The sequence below is a fragment of the Zosterops lateralis genome (assembly GCF_965231275.1).
Source record: "Zosterops lateralis genome assembly, chromosome: 19".
Classification (NCBI taxonomy): Eukaryota; Metazoa; Chordata; class Aves; order Passeriformes; family Zosteropidae; genus Zosterops; species Zosterops lateralis.
In genome coordinates, this window is record NC_139779.1 from 7,496,007 (window position 1) to 7,514,976 (window position 18,970).

General features: G+C 50.9%; 1 long non-coding RNA gene across 2 annotated transcripts; it reads right to left on the bottom strand.

The window, feature by feature from the left end:
- Positions 1-14,442: 14,442 nt before the first annotated feature.
- Positions 14,443-18,250, bottom strand: LOC310917034. Of its 2 annotated transcripts, XR_014591384.1 has the most exons (4): positions 17,335-18,250; positions 16,316-16,524; positions 15,263-15,345; positions 14,443-14,699 (listed from the first exon to the last, which is right to left on the bottom strand). It is a non-coding gene; the product is annotated as an uncharacterized lncRNA (long non-coding RNA). The 2 variants fall into 2 exon arrangements; XR_014591385.1 differs by lacking the exon at positions 17,335-18,250 and having other exon boundaries at positions 16,316-16,910.
- Positions 18,251-18,970: the final 720 nt, after the last annotated feature.

Sequence of the window (18,970 nt, forward strand, 5' to 3'; positions counted from 1 at the left end):
TTGCTTTGTTACCAAAACTGCAGAAAAAAAATGAAACTCTCCAACAACATCTTTTCAGTGTCAGAAAAGCAGGCGTCCTTTTATTCTGGCCAGGATATGCAATTGAATTATTTCATCCATACATGCCTGGCCTGTGCAGTGAAAATCACTCTGTCACTCTGACCTCCATGATTCTTTAGCAGACTTCCCTCATATTTCTCCATAAAAACCCCAAATAAATGCTCCTTTGTTGGAAAGAGGGAGACTGACTCAACCGATGTTGATCAATCAGGCTCGATTTTATTTGTTTTCTCGCTTACATTTATATTCTAAATAATTAGTTCATACATATTGCAAAAGCCAAGCTCCTGATTGGTAGTGACTACACAATAGCTGACTTCACGCTATAGCAGCAGATTGCAACAGTTGTATGGCCTTGTAATGTTGAGTTCTTCTTTTCTCATGATCTCGGTTTCTCTCCCTCATCCTCACGCTGGCCTTGTCCTAGCTTCTAGTTACAATATTAGTCTAAGAGCCATTGTGTCCCTTATCCTCTACCCATTCCTCAGCTGTCTTCTCCACAGCATGAATGCCCTACATCATCTCCTCAAAGTCCTGAAAGCCCCAGGAGGTCCGTGCTGGCTCAATGTTCTCCAGCTGTATCTGACTTGATAGGAAGGGCTTAGAACTTTCCAGGAACGTCCATGCCTGTTCATCTAATCTTGACAGCAGGAAAAATGGTGGAGAAGGTCACACTTGGCCCTACTGGGAAGTGATGGAAGGACACGCCAGAGTCAGCCATGGGCAGCATGAGATAAGAGAGGGAAACTCCTGTCTACCTGATTGATTATCCCACTGCCATATGGTCACCTGGCTCATGGGTGATGGGAAGGCAATGCAGGTTCTATTTCAGGATATTAAGAGGAGTTTTGATCCTGTCCCTGAGAGAATCCTTCTGGAGCAGGAGTCCAGGTGTGAGATGAGCAGGGACAGGGTGTGCCGGGTGAAGAACGGGCTGATGTACTGGTTTTCAATGGGATAGGATCCATTTTCTTCCCAGTAAGTGGCCCAGCACAGGGTGTGGATTCAGGATGGGAGTGTAGTGGATAGCGCACGGATGGTTTGGATGTTGCCAAGCAGGGCTTGCCCGATTCAAGGCCTTTGCAGTGTCCTGCTGGACAATCCATGTCCCATGCTCTGCCAGCAAGGAGGTGACACCATCACCATTCCCCTCCTCATCCCTCTGCCCTACTTAGACAAAAGATCTTCCATCCTCTCTGCTCCAGAGGGCCCTCAAGTGCCCACAGGGAGCCCCTTTCTCCCTCCTGCGGCACAGGAGAGCGCTGGGTGAGGCGGGGCCGTGATGGCACAAAGGGGCCGAGCGCTGGTGTGAGGCAGGGCTGTGATGTCACACGGCTGTCCTGGCCACAGCACTGTGACATCACCGCGCCAGGCCCAGAGAAGCCGGGCCAGCATCAACAGCTGCCAGTGCAGTCGCCATGGGACGTGCCGTAGCCATGTGTGACGGAGCTGTCCTGGCGACTGTGCTTGTCCTGCTGCTGGCCGCTGTGGCTGTCTGCTGGGCCCTTGGCCACTGGACACCACGGAGGCGGCAGACAGGACCAGCAAAGAGGCGCAAGCGCCCCGGGGTCCGGCCCAGAGGCTCATGGAGGAAGCGGGGAGCCCCTGCGGCTCCCAGGTCCTCCAGGCCTCGGGTGACCCCTCACAAGCGGCCAGGTGCTCCCGCCAGCCCCGTGGACAGATCCTGCAGCTGCGACCCCTGTGTGGCTGTGGCCCAAGAGCTGCAGGAGCTGATGATCTTGCTCTGGGCTGGCACTGGGACATCTGTGCCGCTCTACGCTGGGATGTGGCAGGCGTTGTGGAAAGAGCTGGAGGAGCTGGGGAAGCGAGGCCACCTGCCCTGCTGTGGCTCATCCAGCTCCTCCAGAAGCCTCCATCCCAGAAAGAGGCTGCTCCCAACAAGATTCTCCATCTCTGGGAGAGCCTCTAGCCCTGCAAGGATGGCACTCCAGCAGAGACCCGCCATCCATGCAGGGACCTCAGGCTGTCAGAGAACGTCCATCCTGCCTGGAGCCTCCAGCATCTCTGACAGCCTCCATCCCTCAGAGAGGCTCAGTGAGACCTGTCAGCCTGCAGAAGGTGCACAGCCCGTGGACAGGTCTCCCAGCTCCCATGGACTGCTGGACTCCAGCAACACGGGCACAACCCCGAGCATTGACATGGCCGGGGAAGGCCCGCAGGTCCAGGTGGGAGCCCAGCCCGAGCCAGGGGAGCCATCCCAGGAGCCGGTGGTGGAGCAGCAAGTGTCCTGGAGCCAGGAGTTGGCAGCCCAGAGCTCCCAGGACATTGTGCCGGCTGTGCCAGCTGGCAACAGCCCATGCCTGGAGATGGAGGTGATCCTCGAGACACCAAGGAGCTTCCTCCATCTCCAGGAAGCTGCTGCGAGACAGCCACCACCGAGCAGTAACTACTCTCTAGTGGAAGGTGAGATCTGAGGAGCTATCTGAGGCTCCCCTGGGGTTCTTGAGGGGCAATCCCAGGCCAGGCCAGGGCCTCTGAGAGCAGCCCAGTCCCTGGCTACTTTCAGTGCCTCTGATGCCAGGGCTTGAGAAAACCCCTCTCTGGTTTGCAGCTGCTCCTGGGACCCCCCTGTGCGAAGTGTCGGGCTGTAGCCCCGGCTGTCCAGAGCACGGGAGTGCTGCTCAGGACGCCGGGGAGAGCGACGGTGCCGCCCTGCCCCGCTGCCCCGCGGCTCCTGCAGCCGCCTGTGCGCGCTGCCCCGGCCCAGCTGTGCCGCTCGCCAGCCCCAGGGCTGCAGGGCGGGGGCCGCTGCCCGGCGCGCAGCAGGAAGCAGGTCAGAGCAAGGTGGCCCGCTTCGCTGGCGGGCACTTGGGGGGCTGGCGGGCGCAGGGCTGATGGCTCGCTCTTGGCCGCAGGGCAAAAGAAGAAGCAGCTGCAGGAGCTGTACGAGCTGGGCCCGCAGCTGGGGAGCGGTGGCTTCGGCACCGTTTTCTCGGGAACCCGCCTGTGTGATGGGAGCCCGGTAAGTGGCCGGGAGGGCCGGGCACGGGCCAAGGGTCAGGGGCGGGACGGGGCAGGGCTGGAGCTCAGCCCCCCTGTCTCGATGGCTTGCAGGTGGCCATCAAGCGCGTGGCCCGCGAGGACGTCCTGCAGTGGGACGAGCTGGTGAGTGAGCGGGCCCAGCGGGCCAGAGCGGGCCGTGGCGGGCAGGGATGAGCCCGGGCCCGAGGGCGGGGCTGGCGGGGGCAGCGGGCGTGAGCTCAGCGTGCGAGGCCGAGCGTGGCGGGCCCGGGGATGCCAAACACCGGTGCTGGCTCCAGGCAGGGGGGCACCTCCCAAGCACTCCCTGCTTCGGGAGGAATCCCAGGCACCAGGGAGGCTGCCCAAAGGGGCAGTCACTGGGGCATGGCAGGCAGGGGGCAGCGTGGCCACAGGGCAGCATCAGGCCTGCTGGAGGCATTGTCTTGTCCTGACAGCCCGACGGCACCCGTGTTCCCCTGGAGATTGTCCTGCTGGAGAAGGTGGGCTCTGGCTGCCACAACATCATCCAGCTCCTCGACTGGTTTGAGCAGCCAGACAGCTTCCTGCTCGTCATGGAGCGTCCGGAGCGGTCCCAGGATCTCTTGGCCATCCTGCTGGAGCAAGAGTTCCTGTCCGAGGAGGCGGCGCGCTGGCTTTTCTGCCAGGTGCTGGAGGCCGTGCGGCACTGCACCGCCTGCGGCGTCCTGCACCGGGACATCAAGCCAAACAACCTCCTCGTGGACCCGGAGACCGGCGAGCTGAAGCTGATCGACTTCGGTTGCGGCACCTTCCTCCAGGAGCAGGTCTTCAGGACATTTGCGGGTGAGCCCCAGGCCGGGCCCTGCTCCCAGTGCCAGGCACTGCCGGGCCCCGTTCCCTCCTGGGCTGCGGCTGCGGCATTCAGCCGGCTGCCGGCTGCCCTGTGGCCCGGGGCAGATGCTGTGCCCCAGGAGCGGCTGCCGGCCCTGCCCACAGAGGGCGGCTGCAAAAGCCAGGCCGCGGCCCCGGGGCTTGGCAGGCCCGCCAGGGCTTGGGCTGCTCTGCTGGCCTGCTCTGCCTTGCACGATGGGTTCTTGGCTTTGCCCTGTGATCTGGGGGGTGCAGGGTGGCCTGGGGGGAAGTTGTGGCCTGTGGTGCAGGGCCTGCCTCTGCCAGGAGGCCGGCACCAGGCTCTGGAAGCCAGCAGCCTGCACCTGGACAGCGCTGCCTCTGTCCCCTAGGAACACACATCTTCAGCCCACCCGAGTGGATCAGCCTTGGCTTCTACCACGGCCATTCAGCCACCATCTGGTCCCTGGGTCTGCTGCTCTATGTCATGGTCTGTGGCAGCCTCCCCTTCCGGGAGGACCATGACATCGTGTCGGGGCAGCTCTCCTTCAGGCGGCAGGTCTCTCCAGGTGGGTGTCCGGCCTCAAGAAGGCAGGCTTTGGCAGATGGCCCAGCGGCCCAGCGGCCCAGCACGGCCCTCAGGCAGCTGGGCGGGAGGTCAGTGTGCCCTCCAGGGCTGGCTGCAGGAGGTGGCCCGTGACGGGCTGGCTGTGGCCCGCTGGCTGAAGGAGGTGGCGCTTGTCCTGCCGTGCCGCTGTCCCGCCAAGGGCAGCTCTGAGCACACGCAGCGTGGCCCGGGTTCTGCAGGCGCCGGCAGCAGCTGGGCAGGAGCCTTCTGCAAGTGACCGGCGCTTTCTGCCTTCTCTCCCCAGAGTGCCAACATCTGATCCACTGGTGCTTGTCCAAGCACTACGTGGACCGGCCAGAGCTGGAGGAGATCCTGTGCCACCCTTGGGTGTGTGGCGGGAGGCTTTGATGCCTTGGCGGAGCCTCTGCAGCACCCACTGTTGGGGAAGATGAAACAGGGAAACCTTATAAATATGATTGCTTAGGAGAAGATTCTGAAAATATGAAACCTGGAATTGAAATAGAAATGGGAGCTTACTTTGAGTTGTAGGATACCAAGTCTTAGTTAGTATATAACCTGAAGACAATAGCCTGGCCAGCTGAAGGAGAATCCCTTTTGATTCAGCAATACCTTTCTGCTGGCTAAGGGATCCAAAGGTCAATGTAGCAAAATAGGAAAATCTAAAGAGTAGTTTTTAGAGTTTAAAATATAACGTATGGTAATGTAGTAGTTTTTCTAGGCTGTATGTAGATTCTATGGGATTTTGTGTCTTGTATTGATTGGTCACTGTAAATTAGAATATTCATCACAAAAGGAGATACAATGGATTGTAACCAAGATCTCGCTCTCACTCTTTTCCCTGCTCTCTTACCTCTGCTCTCTTCCCCCTGCACTCTGACCCCTGCCACCTTGCTCCTTCGCTCCCCTCTTCTTAGCCCATCCCCTCTTGTTCTTTCTCTCTCTCTCTTTGGGACTTCCCTTCAGCCGAGGCTGGTGGCTGAAGGCAAGGCCCTTTCTACCCATGACCCTTGCAATAAAACCACATATTCTAGAATATCACAGGTCAGCAGAGTTCCTTGTCCCTGTAAGCCACGGATGCTCCTACAGCCCACTTACCGAGTCCCACACAGGACTGAGAGTCCCAAAAATAAAACATCTACCAACTCATTCTGGGCTGTCAAGTCTGGTCCTTGCTAGCAACTTCAGCTAAAGAAACCCATTGGAAAAGTGCAAATCACAGTGTTCTCTTCTGCTGTGGTTTTCCTGGTGTTGCTGGCTCCGGCCAGCCTTGGCACCACCGCAACTTGTGCGTCTTTGAGTCAGTGAAACAGAGGCACAGCTAAGGCGCAGATGAAATGCGAGACGGGACCCTCCGATGAAACAGCAACTGAGGTTTTATTCCAACCCAGGGCCGAGGCTCCAAGATTGAGAGATGGAGAGCAGAAGAGACGGAGAGACCTCAAGCACCTGAAGGGTTTAGTTTTTAAAGGGAGAAAAAGAACACCTGGGACAGCAGAGCATGGGGACCAATGACAGGAATTCAGGGTACATAATTTAACTTGTAGGAGGGGGAAACCCTGGCTCCAACCAATCACCCAGGACTCTTCTTAGAAGTTTCCAGACACTGGGAGAGGTCTCTGGTTGACTGGCAGGAGCAGGGGCCATGTAAACAACAAGATTGACAGATAACTGCCATTTGGTTTTAAGAATAGGAAGAATAAGGGGTAACAAGGCATGAACTATGCAACATTAACACATAGCATATCAGCAAAGGATAACCATCAGTGCTCATCAACCCGCTGCCACAATTTCTCCTTTGAGTTTTATTTGAAGAACGGATTTTAGAATGAGTGGAACTGGGCTTGGGAGGTGTCACCTTCTGATTTGGGGTCCTCGAAGCACTGCTGATCGGAAGGCTATTCTTCAAAGGGAACAGGCCATTGCCTTTCAGCCTCGGGCACAAAGTCTTCAAAGCTCAGTTCTTCTTCATCCTCTTCTTCTGGGTGCAAGTCTTGCATTTCAATCTCCTCAGGAGCAGGAAAAGTTGTCCAAACATGGTTCACTCTTAGCTTGGAGGTGGCTTTGGCAACAAGTCTGTTTGTGGACTTTCTGATGAGTCTAAAGGCTATCCCAACAATTAAAAGCAAAAATAAAATTAACAAACTAGTCTTAACAGCAGACCTTATCCAACCTGTGAGTCCCTAGTTGTCAAAGATTTTACCAAACCAGTCCTTGGTCTCTTCTTTTATGTCATGCACTATGCCTCAGATTTTTTTGATGGACTGACGGACGTCCTCAGCCCGAGATGATGCCTTCAGCTGAGGAACAATCTACGGGATGGTGCATCCAAAGAGACCAAGGACAACCGCGATTTGAAAGACGCGGGACAGCGACGGGGCTCTCAGGTGTAACATTTTGGTTGGACAGGAACTGTAACTAAAAAGCAAAATAAATTAATTAGAAAAGAACCACAGAGGTGTTACCCCACGCCTTTAGAGGGGCAACACGTTGTGACGTGGGAGTGGACCTTGACAGAGGACAGCAGGCAGCAGCTTGGTGAAATATGGAAAGCTCTTTATTATCTGACTCCGAAGGCTTATATACATTTTGTACAGAGGGCCAAGATTGGCCCAAGGAGGTTACAACCTCCTGACTCCATTGGTCAATATGACCATCAGTCAAGTTCTCTCTCAGAGAACAAGAATGCAAAACATAGAGATAAATTCTAAGAATATAATATTGTTTACATGAAGCAGCGTGAGAAAGCTGCTGCAAAGACTCAAACACTTGAAGGCAAGAAATTCAGGGACGACACAGAGGGATCTGGAAGGAGGGAGGAAACCTCTCACTGTCTGGACATGGGACCTTCTTTTTTCTCTTCCAGGACGCTTCAGCCACCTGACGGTTTTTGCCTCTTGAGACCTTGGGAACATAGGGTTTCACCCACTTGGCCAGCACCCATTTAAGTCCTTCTAGTGTTGAGATGCAGGCATAGCCCCGTCCCCAAGTGATTAAATCGTGAGGACCCTCTGTCCTCACGGTCTCAGGGCCAGGTGCTCCCGCCAGCCCCCTGGACAGCTCCTGCAGCTGCAGCCCCTGGTTTGGAACACATTCTGTCACACTTGCTGTTTTTCCATGTCTGCAGCAGCCAGAAGCCAGTTTCTGCTGCCTCCCTGCTTCTTTTCCATGGCAGAGCTAGCAGCAGCTGCAAGCTCTCTTTTGCCGAGAAAAGCAACTCTGCACACAGAGCTTGGGGCCCCTGAGGGGGGGTTCTGTAGCTTTGCTTGCAGCAGCACCTTGGTGTGTTTTCTGTGTTCTCCAAGTGAAAATAAGCCTGTCAGGAGCCGGTGGTAGCTCCAGATGCTTTGGAACACATTCTGCCACAGCTGCTGTTTTTCCATGTCTCTAGCAGCCAGAAGTCAGTTTCTGAATAAACATGGAGGTTAAGAGAGTAACAAAATAAAATGTCTACTTTGTTTTATCGCTGCCTCTGAAATACATCTCAACATCAAGTTACTGCTGGTAATACTGTGCATGGGGAGAATGAGACCTGTTAAGGGGTTGAAAGTGAAAAAAAGGCACCACACTGTTCACAGCTTTCTCCATTCAGGTCTTTTAATTCAGCAGAAAATACAGAGGTTTTTCACTAACTGCACTCTCAATTATATCCAGACATCCAATGGACATGGAGGTCATTTTTCAACTTCTTTCTGGCCAATGGCCAAACTTCCACATACTCGGGGTAAGAAAGAGTATGGGAAAAAAGGAAAAGAAAACATAAATATGTAGAGGGAGAAATAGGATTAACAAGTTAATGGTTTCTGTGTAGAAGTCCACCAGAAGGGTGGTCAGTGTGCACAGAATGTGAGTCTCCTGGAAAACAGAGAATGCTTGGTCTTTTTTCATCCCATCCTTTATCCTTTTTATATTAAAGCATGCATGGCACAAATGAATTTATTGTTCTTTCATGTCAGTCTTTTCCTGGTTTTTCTCTCCTTTAGGGCCAAACTTCCACATACTCTGGGTAATAAATAGTATTTTAAAAAGGAACAAAGAAAACATGAAAAAAATAAAAATTTGAATAAAAATTAATACAAAGTTTTAAAAAATTAAAAACACAAAAAAGAAAAACATGGAAATAAAAAGATAAAAATAAAAACCTAAAAGTAATGTAAAATAAAGTTAAAAATTAAAAATAAATATAAAATCTTTTAAAGAATACAAAACAACAGCTGGACTGGGATAAGGCCTTCCAGCAGCTTTGCTTCCTACTGGCTCTGTCCTTTTTTGCCAACTACCTGCAAGAGGAAAAACAACAGGGATAAAGTTTCAAACAGGAGGTCCTTGGTTGAGGCACTTCAAAATAAGATTGTTAACAAAAAAGTTGGCCAAAAAAGAGAGTCTCAAAATCAAGATGTAAGTCTTGCAGTTATTAAAAAAAAAAAAAAAAAAAAAAAAAAAAAAAAAAAAAAAAAAGCTGTATCTGGTGAGTATAACTTGCCAGCCCCTCATGTTTTCAGTCGTTACCATTTCTTTATACCAAGTTGATGGTTAAACCCTTGTAGAAAGGTAAAAAAAAAAAAAAAAAAAAAAAAAAAAAAATCGTGGACAAAGCCAGGCATTTTCCCAAGTCCCCTCAGTGGGGAGCTGTGTCAGCCCCACGTGTTTGGTCCCCCAACCCAGAGCAGGCTCCAGTTGCTCCCCGGGGGGGGGATAGGAAGGGACTCACTTGTTTGGAGCTGTAAATGCAGGTGTCCTGCACTGGAGTGCCAAGAAATGTGAAATATGTGACTCTCTTCTTCAACAGTGACTGACCTTCTCAGGGGAGCCCCCTCACCCAGGATGGGGCCACACTACCATGGATTGAATCCATCTGCATCTGAAAGGAAGTCAGGACAAAAGTCAAAGTGCTGCAGGAGAACTTGACAGCTCCAGACACTTTGTGTCAATCTAGGAATACCCTCTACGGTCCAACTACACCCTACATGACAAAGTTCAAGTCCCTGGGACTTCTCCCACTACCCCTACACACGGACTAAGCAACAAGGCAGAGCAGCTCCGGGCCAAACACACACCAACACCCGTGACACAGGACAGGACAAAAGGGGGGACACAACAGGGACAGAAATATCTCAGCAAGAAGAATGACCCTGAGGACCGAGAGAACTCAGAATGAGATGACCGAGGTAAGACCGATGGGGAGCTGACCAGGCTCAGAGAGCCCTGCAGGAAGAAGATGCCAACGAGATCACTTATCCCAAGAGACACAGAAATGGATGCCTGAGAATCCTACAGTCAGAATCCTCTATCTCTGCATTCTCACAACATCTAATCCACCAGAATGGATGGTGGCAGTGCACAGCTGTGGATACAGCTCAGAACAAGACTTGGAAAGGCATCAGCCTGGATGCTTGTGAAGAGATATGGATTCTGATGTGTGTCTGAGCACTCAAGTCAAAGGTTTGATGCCTGGCCTGGTATCAGCACCAGGAATAAGAAGATGTTAAGAACAATGCCTGGGGTCTCCAAAAGACCCCTTGAAGGGCTAAAGCAAAAGACACACCACACATGACACCCAAAAGACACAGAGTGCACAACAGACAAGTGACACGACATGCCCTGGGACTGCTCTGCCCTGTTCACCTCAGCAGCGTAAGACCTTCCCTTTATGTGCCCTAAAGGGGTCACATCTTGGACATCTCCATCTCCAAACCTGACCCAAAATCCCTCCTGGTGACCCCTGACCCCACTTTCATCCCCTCTGTGGCTTTTAGCCCTCCACTTATCTCTGGGATGTTCAGGGATGAGAATCCACATCAGGTGCCAAGAAAGGCTGTCTCTGCCTCTGGGAAATTCCTGCTGTCTCAGTCAGGTACCATAAAGAAAACCAAACATCCACGGATGATCTCAGCAGGTCTGTTGGCCGGTGGGTGAGAGGATCTCAGTGTAATACAAGTGACCACCTGAAACACACAAACAATAAGGGATGGTTAGAGTTGCACCAGAAACACCACTACCCTAACCACACAAATATATCCATTTTAGAAAAGAAAACACAAACAAAAGTCCACCAAAAAAAACCCAACTCTTATTACTTGTAGTCCATCTTCCAAATATAATAAAAATAACCCCATCTCCATTCTCCTCAAAAAACCTCTGAAATATACACCCAGAATCCCCCCACTTAAAGACCTGTCTCTAACTAAATAAGCATAAAATCCACATTTTTTAAACTATATAATTTATTAAGCTAACACATCAAAACCACAGAATTTTTAATCCTTAGTCAACACTAGTACACCATACTAGTGTTGTATACACCAATATACATCAACACCATATATATACCATATACACCAATCCCATCACTACATACAAAATCAAAGCCTATTTTCTATTACTAACATAAAAATCACAACTTTTAACAGCAATAAAAACACCTAATTTGAAGTAAAATAATCCCATCATAACTAACCCAAAACCCCAAGCACTCCAAACCAGCTTCCTCCAAAACAAATACTTTGAGTGCCAAAACCCCTCAAACATTTAAAATAACTGCTTCAAAAATGCCTTCTGTACCTTTCAGACTGATTTTGAGAGCAAAGCAAGGAAAGAAAAAGCACACAGTTTGTTTTAAGAAAACAGTGTTTATTCCTGTGCATTCCCTGTCCAGTGTATTCAGCTCAAGCACAGACAGACTGCAGCACACAGATCCCCTTTGCTCTTAGTTAGTTTTAGGCAGGAAGTTCCCTGCACTGATTATTTTTTCCCTTTTTCTTAGGGCTCATTAAACCTGCTGCAGACTGAAAAACACAGAGAAGCACCAAGAGCTGCACCTGCAGCCCATGGGGCCTGGACCTCAGCATTTTTTCAACACCAGAACAGCTGATAAGAGACCAAAGGAGCTGAGCTACAGCCCACAGCAAGGACTTTCTGGATTTACCATCTCACTTCAGAAAACTAAAATGTTTTATTATTTTACGTTATTCATTCTTTATGCTTGTGAGCTCTTTGTTAAATAAATAGTTTTTCTTATTTTTCTCCAAAGAAATACTTTCCCAAACCAAATTAAAAGAGAGACCATGTGGTTTACTCTCTAAAAAATTCCCATTCAAGAGCTTCCTCCCAGGTTTACCCTAAACCACAACAACAAACAAATCAATCCACAAAAATAAAAATAGCACAAATATACCTCAATTAATAGCACCAAAACCAATTATTCCTAACTCAATAAACACATAATTCCTTAAAACCATCAAAACAAGGAGACCGCCTATAAATACACACAAAAAACAAAAGATCCATTAGACTACAAACAATAACTCCTAAATTATCCAAAACTATAAAGCACATACTGTAATCAAGCATGATAAATAAACAAACCCTATAACACAATAAACAATAATCCAATTATAAATATTAAGAAACCCTAAAAAATGAACAACATCACACTGTCCCAAACCCACTAAACAAACACTAGATGCTCACCATGACAAAAGCCACCACTAAATAATTAAAAACCTCCCCTATACCTCACAGCCAATTACACCACTGTAAACCTTAGACAACATACCCTTGAAAAACACGAAGTCCCCCAAAAACAACTCAACAACAAAACTCAGTTCAAAAATACTCTGACCAACATGTGAACTGTGAAATCTAACATGAAATAAATACACCACATCCTTCATCATATGGCATCTACAAACGAAATAAAGCTGCACAATAAAACATTAAAAACCACCTTAAAACCACTAAAAAGAAAGAACTAGCCCTATCCAACCTGAATCCCTACTTATAATACACAAAACCCCAATAATACATACCAGAAGTCTCTCAAAAAGAACTATTTAAATTAGTTCTACCTCGAATACAAACAAACCCATCGTTAAAGTTATCTTCACTCAAAACCCAAATTACACACAATAAATAATACCAAAAAAGTCACACAAAACACTACACACCACCTAAGAACATCATATTGAATAGAAGCCACATAGAAGAACCACTATTCATTAAAACTCCAGGTGAAAAGAAAACCCCTCCAGTTTAAACACAGACAACAACAGAAGAAGAGTTTCTTCAATGTATTTGAACTTCTTTTGTCTCCATAACTCCTCTTTCTTCTGGGAGCACCAGGGAGAGATTGGCAAGACGAAGCTGAAAAGAAAACAAAAAAGCCCCCCCCTATAAACCCACACTGGCTTACCTTCTGCTGCTGCTGGGTATAAAGGCTTGTCCCTCACCACCTCCCGAAGTGATGCTCCAAATCCACGCGCTCCCGCAGTCTCTCCATGAACCACAGCCAGGACCTGAGCACTCACTCCTCACAGCTCGATACGGAATTGAGCTGAGGCTCCCCTCTTAAACTGCCCCCGGCTGGAACCGTCCCCTCGTTATCCATTACAGCTCCCACCTGGGGCTGCTCTGTCCCCTCCTCACTGTTTACAGCTCCCACCTGGGGCTGCTCTGTCCCCTCCTCACTGTTTACAGCTCACACCTGGGGCTGCTCTCTCCCCTCACCATCCTGTGTCAGCTTTCACCTGCAGCTGCTGCCAGTCCGAGGGTGAGGGCAGAGGGGACTTGCTGTTCATTCCCGGGACGGTTCATTGTCTGCACCTGACAGGATGGGGCACCGGGCTTCCCTTGCTATGGATAAGGACCCCTCTTCTCCTGCAGGTGCCCGAGGCTGAAACTGGGATTCCACCTCCTAAATTCTGTACGTGTGAAGTACATAACTCCTAAGGAAATTCCCTCAGTAATCGTTACTCTTCATTTGAAATTTTTCCTTTGGAATCACTCTTAACTTGTCTTTCTGTGGAAGCGTTTCAAACAGTCATTGAGAGTCCAGGAGCCGAGTTGGCTTGTTTATGACTTAGCTGACAAGCCCAGGCTGAATCCAAACACCGAGAACCCCGGCACTGCCCGGCCCCGCCCCCGAACTGCCACACCACGCCCCCGGCCGCCTCTGGCCCCGCCCCCGGCACTGCCCGGCCCCGCCCCCCGAACGGCCACGCCCCGCCCCCGGCCGCCTCTGGCCCCGCCCCCGGCACTGCCCGGCCCCGCCCCCTGAACTGCCACACCCCGCCCCCGGCACTGCCCGGCCCCGCCCCTGCTCCCCAACTGCCCGGGCCCGCCCTGCCCGGGATGGGGGAGGGACCATCACCCGCGGCCCCGCCCCTCTCCCTGGGCCGGCCCCGCCCCTCACAGCTGAGCCGAGCCGGGTCCGAGGGGAGAGGAGAGATTCTGGTATAATTTCAAAACGCATTGGGAAAAATAAATCTATGGAACAGCTCATTTTGTCTCCCAGATTGGCTTCTGTGTGATCGTCTGTGACTCCAACTGCTCCGATGGGATTTTCAGCCTGTGGGGCTGCAATGACCTGCCAGAGTCTAAGCACGACAGAAAACAATGGGAGAACTCCCTGGATCAGGCAGTGGAGCCTCTCACTAGTGTCCCAAAGGCCCAGCAGTGCCCAGCATCTCTGACTGGAATTTGAGGGGTGCCAGCACAGCCCCTCTGGAGTGTTCCTCCTCTGGAGCTGACACTTCCCAGCATCCCTGACCAGGGTTTGGGGCTCCCAGCACAGCCCCCCTGGCACATCCCCCTGCTTCTTCAAGTCCCATTTAACCAGAATGATTTTTTGGGGTAGCAGCCCTCAAAGCCAGCACAACTGGCCTTAATCACTTTTGGGGGGATCTCTCTTTTCTTCCTCACCAAACTCCCGCTGTCAAAACCCAGCCTGAGGCTCAGCTCCCCATCCCTTCAATCTCTCCAAGGATCTTGGCTTGGATTTCCCAATCCAACAAGGCAGAAATGCTGCTGTCCTTATTGTATATCCTAATTGCAGTAATCGCTTAAGAAATAATTGAAAGAGATTAAAGGAATGAAGAGAAATTAAACAAGAGCTGCCTGCTCCAAGGGCCATCCCAAGGGTTGCTAAAACCCCTTACCAATAATTTTAATTAACCAACTCGGAGTAATTAACACCACACTGATAGAATATGATTATTTTCAATTGAGTTACATATAAACAGTGAAGAATGTAAAAACCTTTCTAAACCCGGAAACTCTTTAAAGAGATATACAGGGCACAGCCGCAGACAGAGTCTGGTGATTCCGGGGAAAAACCCCAAAGTTTTCAGTCTTTAGCATCTTCCACAATGTCATCATTGACAGCAAACATGGCTTCAGCCTCAGCAAGACAGACTCAGAGATTTTGCAGATCCTGGTCTCATCTCAGCCTTTCAGCAGGTACAGTCTGCAAGGAGAGAGAAGAAAATGGGTCAGAATGGACAGCCTACCTCCAGAAAATCAGCATCATCTATAAAGCATTAAGCAGAGCTGTAAGAGCTTCCCCAAAGGTCCATTTCCCTGCGGACTGAGGGCTCCAAGTTGAAGCACAGGCTGGACCTGCCAAGGGCAGACTATGGGAACCCCAGAAGTAAAAGCTGCTCGATATTTCAATACAAAGTGACAGCAAAAACATTAAGTCCATTTGCACAAAAGGCAGAACAGATCTGACTCAAAGTCAAGATCTGGAGAAGTGAATCAGAACTAGAAACAACCCATCAAATTACTGAGACACAAATAGGAATGTAATGCTGTGCTTGATAAACACAAAATGCTAACTACGTAAAATTGAAGGAAAAGTTGCTTAAGATCTTCCATTACACAAGATACCAATTACATGAAGCAGTCCAGCACATGTTACAATGCACTGAAATGCTCTGGGTGAAATCATCTGTTCTGCAGAAAGTGTTGAAGCATATTAAGGTTTCACAGAGATGATTAAAAAAAGAATGATATAGGATTATATCTCACCCTTTGCAGCACCTCTTGCAAGACAGCTCGACTTTCAAGAGTTAATGGTTCCTCACGAATAAGAGCCTGGTTTTCCAGGGTTCCTAGAATAGAGCCCAGATGCCACAGTTCAGATCCTGAAGCCAAAACTCCAAATACAGCACTCCTCCAGAACCCTGAGGGACAGCCATGGATTCTGGGGTTACAGGAAACAGTGAAAAATTGCACCAAGAACAGTGCAGCACTGGCTGGGAGAAGCAGCATTACTCTCTGAGAAAATGCCATTCTGCAGCCAGCTTAGTGCTCTAGAGAATTTTACTGCCATGGGGGAAAAAAAAAAAAAAAAAAAGTATTATAGCTGAGGAATGAAGGAAAAAAATCCCCAAACCGCTGTCCAGAGTATGAGGGTGAACATCCACAATAACACAGCAAAATAAATGGAAACTTCAGAAAAAAAACAGAGACATTAAAACTAGTCCAGATGAAAAGCCACCATCTATTAGGACAATGCTTGCATAAAAGAACTCTGGCATGGAGCCTTAATTCAGGATACAGTTACTGAAGAATATTTGAAGACCACTTTTAAGTGCTGTACACCAAACTAAACCCAAGCCCGCTTCCATTTTCTAGACAGATTCTCAGAAAGCTGAGTGAGAGTCTCAAGCACACACTCAGTTGTCAGATTTGCCTTTGCCCTCCTCAGCAACGACAGAGCAGACGTGGCCAGTGCAGGTCAGACCCACCCCAAGTCCTGCCTGAGCCCCTCTGGCCACCCTTCCCCCTGCTAAGGCTGACCCAAACAGGCTCCAGCCAGGCCCGTTCAGAGCTGGCTTTGTGCACTCTCCTGATCAAATGGGAAGGAACCCTCCTGTGCCCTGGGCCTGGTGAGATTTTCCAGGACAAAATGCAATTTCTCATACAAAAGGCAGACACCATTGTTTTGCCTGTGTTTTTTTCCTGGTATTTGCCTTACACAGGTGATGCTCCTCACAACTCAGCACTACAATGCCAACAGCAGCAATACAGAAAACCACTCTGGGACAGAGCACCAGAAAAACCCACCTCCAGACTTACCAGAGAGATGACAGGAGCACCCTCCGTGCGATGCCTGCTGAGTCAAGTGGAGCTGGCAGGGTAACCCATCGACATTCTGTGTTTACCTTTCAACAGAGTCAATACTGAAACAGAACAAATCTCTCTCAGCATTGAGATGCCTTCAGGTGCAGCTGGAGATGCTGCAGAGTGTCCTTCAGCAGCCAGAGCAGAACAGGGTTTCTACAGTGCTGTAAGTGAGAAATACAATTTAATCAGAAGAAAATAAAAGGAAGCACCTCTCTCCATGCTTTTTCTAAAAAAAAAAAAAAAAAAAAAAAAAAAAAAAAAAAAAATCATGCATTGGAATTTTTTTAAGCGTTCATTCTTGCTTTACACAGTGTAAATTATGAGCACTCAACTTCCAGCCTGAAATTGCAACAGTTCCTCAGGCTGACTGACCTCAGCAAGACCACCAGAATCACTGAATTGTGGAAGGGACCTCAAAGATTATTCCATTCCAGCCCCCACCCAGGGCAGGGACACCTTCCACCAGCCCAGGCTGCTCCAAGCCCAACGGCCCACCCGGCCTTGGACGCTGCCAGGGATCCAGGGGCAGCCACAGCTTCTCTGGGGAACCTGTGCCAGGGCCCCGCCACCCTCACAGGGAACAGTTTCTTCCTGATATTTAATCTAAACTGGCCTCCCTTCATCCTGATGAAGCCGTTCCCCTTGTCCATCACTGCGTGTCCTTGTGAGAAATCCCTCTCCATGAGGCCAAAAGCGGCTCGCACAGACCCCCCCAAATCAATGTTCTGCGGGCTCTCGGGGCCACACGAGCACTCTGGGCCCTTTACCGGCTTCTCCTCGCCGCTTTCCCCGGGAACCCCCCGCCTCCCCCGGGGCTGTGTCCAGCCGGGACCGGCCCTCCCCACCCGCATCTCCGGCAGATCGGAGACCTTCGGCTCCGGGCCCGCGGCGACGCTTCAGGCCGCACCTGCAGCGGGAGAAAGGGAGGGAGGGAGGGAGGGTCCGCGGGGGGTGGCAGGGCCGGCACTCACCCGCAGCAGGACGCAGCCGCTCTCCTCGCCATGGAGCGCCCAGCTCCAGGTGCCGCCCCGGGCCGCCTGCAGCGGGGGCACACGGACACCACGGGCACGGGGCCGCGTCCGCCCGCCGCTCTCGCTGCTGGAGTCGGCCGGCGGCCGGGCCGAGCAGCAGCAGCTCCAGCGCCGGGCACAGCGTCAGCATGTCCCGCCCGCCCGCCGCGGGACCGGCGGCAGCCTCCGACATCGCCTTGGAATGGCCCGCCGAGGAAGCGGCAGTGAGGGCGGACACCGGCCGGGGCCGCCCCGGAACTGGGCTCGGCTCGTTCGGTTCGGCTGAAGGGGACGACGTTCGGGAAAAGTCGGACGTGTTCGGCTATTCGGGGAAAACTCGGCGATTTTCGTCAGCCGTCGGCTATTCTCGGCTGTTCGGCTACACTCGGTCATTTTCGTCACACCTCGGCTTTTTTCGGTTGCGGGGAGCGTTACGTCACTTTCGCCACTCCTCGCCGCCATCTTAGTTGTGGCTGAAGCCATTTCCGGTCGAGCCGCCATCTTTTTTGTGGCCCCCTTAAGGCCCCCGTCGTTGTCTAACACAGGCGCCTGACTAAATCCACTAACCTGAACCCGGCTGCGGCGCGGTTCAACCCACAGCCCGTGTCCCTACACCTGGAAACGCCACAGAAAATATCCCCCGTGCGGCGCCGTGGTTGGGGTTTTGCACAGGCAGTCATAAAGACATACCTGGAGTCCTCTCTCTTTCCCGCCCTTTTGGCCACCATCTTTGGAAGGTCAAGCGCCGCGAGCCGCGCCGCCATTTTTGTTGTGGCACTCCCCTAATGTCCCCCTCGGCTGCTCGCACAGGCGCCTGACTACATCGACTGCACGAACACTGTCGTGGCGCCGCTCAGCCCCCATCCCGTGTCCGCGCACCTGCGTATGCCGCGGAAAAATCGCTGCCGGGCGGCTCCGTGGTCCAGGTCGCGCGCAGGCAGCCGGCTGCCAGGTGTCCGAGGTCCTTGCACATTTTTCCCGCCTTTTTCGCCGTGATCTTTCGGCGCTCGGGCGGCAACACTGTCCGTGAGCTCACAGCCCGGGGCTGCTGCGCACCTCGGGGACGGGCACGGGGGAGAGCTGCAGTACCGCTCTGTGTCCACACGGTGGCAGCACTGCCGAACAGCTCACAGACCGCGGCTGCTGCGCGCCTCGGGGGAGAGCTGCAGTACCGCTCTGTGTCCACACGGTGGCAGCGCTGCCGCACGGATCGGAGGCAAAAAAGAACGTGGCCAAAAATCCCCTTCCAAACATCCCCTAAAATAAACGCCCCAAAAGACCCCCAACCACAACAACTACGAGAACCCCGCCATCAACCAAGTCGAATCCAAAAAAACCTTCATTTTAGGCTGTATTTCAAAATTTCTTCCATTTCTTATTTTGATATTTCTATTAATCTCTACTATTTATCTGTTATATCATGTATATTATATTAGGTATAGTTTACATATTATAATATATGGAACATGTAATAATATATAGTGTATCTATTGATATTATTTTTCATATTTTATAGTTCTCTTTTTGTTACTTATATTTTTCTTATTTTTGTGTGTTGTTTTTTTTTCAATTTGTGCTTCTTTCTTCATATTTTAAA